Below are 2,830 nucleotides of genomic sequence, written 5' to 3'. Positions count from 1 at the left end.
GAGGTGTTCAGGTTAATTGAGAAAAAGCGACAGGCCCACTCTCATCGCCTACAGCATCCCACGTCAGAGAATGAGGAGGTTTACCGCAGCCTTCGCTCGGAGGTTCGGAGAGCCGTGAGGCGCTGTAAGGATGGGTGGTGGTCGCGGGTTGCTGAGGAGATGGAGTCTGCCTCAGTGGCCCGCGATCACAAATCACTATTTAACTCCATCAAAAAAGTAACCTGCAGCGCCACACCTATTACCATCATTAGAGGAAAAAACGGTGATCCAATCTCCGACCCCCAGGAACAGGTTTGCAGATTTGCTGAGCATTTCTGTGAGGTCCTGGGGGAGGGAAAATCTCTCAGCCAGGAAAACATCATGGCACAAAGTGGGGATAACCCTGCTGAGGCTGCGGTGCCTCAAATATTAGAAGAGGTCACCCCCTGTGAGTGGCTGGCTGAGGTACCGGCTGTTGAGGAAGTACTGAGGGCGATCCGGAGTCTGAGACCAGGGAAGGCACCGGGCAGAGATGATCTCCCAGGCGAAATGCTGAGGGAGGGTGGCGTTTGTGCACAGACTGCCCTATATGACATCATAACAACAGTCTGGACCACTGGACGGGTTCCGCAGGACTGGAAGGATGCCCTGGTGGTCCCCCTCTTTAAGAAGGGGGACCGTACCGACTGTAACAACTACAGGGGCATCTCACTCCTCAGTGTGCCGGGTAAGGTCCTGGCAAGGATTATTCAACATCGCCTTGCTAGGCATGCTGAGGAGAGGCTTGCGGAGCCCCAATGTGGTTTCAGGAAAGGGCGGTCCTGCACAGATGCCATATTTTCTGTCCGTCTGCTACAGCAGAGGTGTAGGGAATTCCAAAAAGACCTACATCTCTGCTTTATTGACCTGGTCAAGGCCTATGATACCATCAGTAGGACTGGGCTCTGGGTTGTTCTTCGTGCTTTCGGAGTCCCTGACCCTCTGCTCACGATCATTAAGGACCTTCATGATGGTGAGCGGGCCGGGTAAAACTACGTGGCCGGGAGTCGGAGCCTTTCCCTGTACACCTTGGGGTGCGACAGGGATGTCCTCTGGCTCCCACATTATTTAACATCTATTTCGACTGCGTAGTTCGTGAAGCCTTCAATAGCTGTACCGGGGGAATTACCATTTGGTACAGATACAATGGGAGGCTGATCGACGCCCGGGTGCGATCAAGGGATGGCTCCCTATTGGTCAACCACGTTATGTATGCCGATGATTTGGTAATAGCTGCTCATTCAGAAGAGGAGTTGGAGACGCTGCTGCTGAGACTGGAGCGTGCCACTAAGAGGTGGGGCCTTACCATCAGCCCCACCAAAACTAAGCACCTGCCTGGGTATTTTGTACCATCGGGCACTCCGCCCCCCACAACTCCCAATCGGTGATGGGGCAGTTGTGGAGAGAGTAGAGAGTTTCCCAGTACCTGGGCAGTGTGCTCATGACCGGCTCCAGTTTATCAGCTGAAGGGTCTCACTCCGAATCAGTCGAGCGGCAATATCTTTTCATCGGTTGCGTAACGCTGTGTGGAAGCTACCTGGTCTGTCGCTCCGCACGAAGCTTCAGGTCTTCTCGGCCACGGTCATTCCTCCCTTCTCTATGCTTGCGAAACGTGGACCCCCCCTAGTGGAGCATCTTCGCCGGTTGGAAACATTTAGGCTGGCCTGCCTACGATCCATCCTGGGTTTAACCAGGCTGGATTGTGTGAGGAGCTCACAAGTCCTTGAAAGATCTGGGCAAAGTCCCATCAGTGAGCTCCTCCGGCAGGCAAGGCTGCGTTGGCTGGGTCATGTAGCCCGCATGCCCAGCCACCGCATGCCTAAACAGCTTTTGTTCGGCCGGATCGAGGGGGCTAAACGGGCGCGGCACGGGCTAGAGAAGAGATGGAGTGATGTGGTACAGGAGGACGTGGAGCTGAGTGGACTTGCCGATGACTGGTACCAGCGGTGTCAAGATCGGCCTCAGTGGAGGAGGCTCGTGAAGGACGCTACTGGGCAGTTGGAGGCAGTCGCCCCTCCAACAACAACGGAGGGCGGAGGAGCGACGCTCACAACAACGAGCGGAGCGCCGGGTGGCTAAAGCACAGCAAGTTGGCACAGTAGGGGGCACAGGGTGGTGCATCAGCCAGTCATCTCGGTCATCTCGGTCAGTCGACCCGTGGCACCTGGGTCTGCCCCGTGACCTCCTGCCAAGCGGGCGTTCGACACTTCACGTGGCCTCAAGGTGCACATGGCCTGGCACAAGCGTCGTGGTGACGTCACCGCCACTTAGTGGCGAATGGCGGTTGTTGTTGTTGTGTGTGCGGTAGTGTAGTGGTTAGCGCCCTGTGCTACGAACCCGGCGACCCGAGTTCGATTTCCGCTCACGGTCGACGCAAGTGACGATTATCTGAATCGGTCCTGGGCTTCCCCTCGTTCGACTCAGTCTCAAATGAGTACCTGGTGCGGTGTGTAAACATCACCACTGGAGAGACAAAGGCGGCCGGGCGTGGTGCTGGCCACCCACCCCCTCGTGTGCCGTGCCGGGCTTCATAGGTGCTTACTAACAGCACTTGCTCCTGCAGTCTTTTCAAGGCTATACGGGGGATCTTTGTCTTTGTAGCGGTGAGTGCGCTGCTCTAGAAGACCCGAGTTCGATTCCCGCTCACGGCTAACACCAGGGACGATTCTCTGAAGCGGCCCTGGAATTGTCTGGGATGACCTCTTGAACAGTGTCCCTTTGTTCCTTTACCAAAAGCACGGCTGGAGAACCGCTGCCCAAGGCGCCGCCAGGGACGGCTCTTGCGAGCCCAGCCTCAATCCCAGGGGTTGTC

The sequence above is a fragment of the Lampetra fluviatilis genome, chromosome 58 (assembly GCF_964198595.1).
Source record: "Lampetra fluviatilis chromosome 58, kcLamFluv1.1, whole genome shotgun sequence".
NCBI lineage: Eukaryota > Metazoa > Chordata > Hyperoartia > Petromyzontiformes > Petromyzontidae > Lampetra > Lampetra fluviatilis.
Note: the sequence above shows the minus strand (reverse complement) of the source record.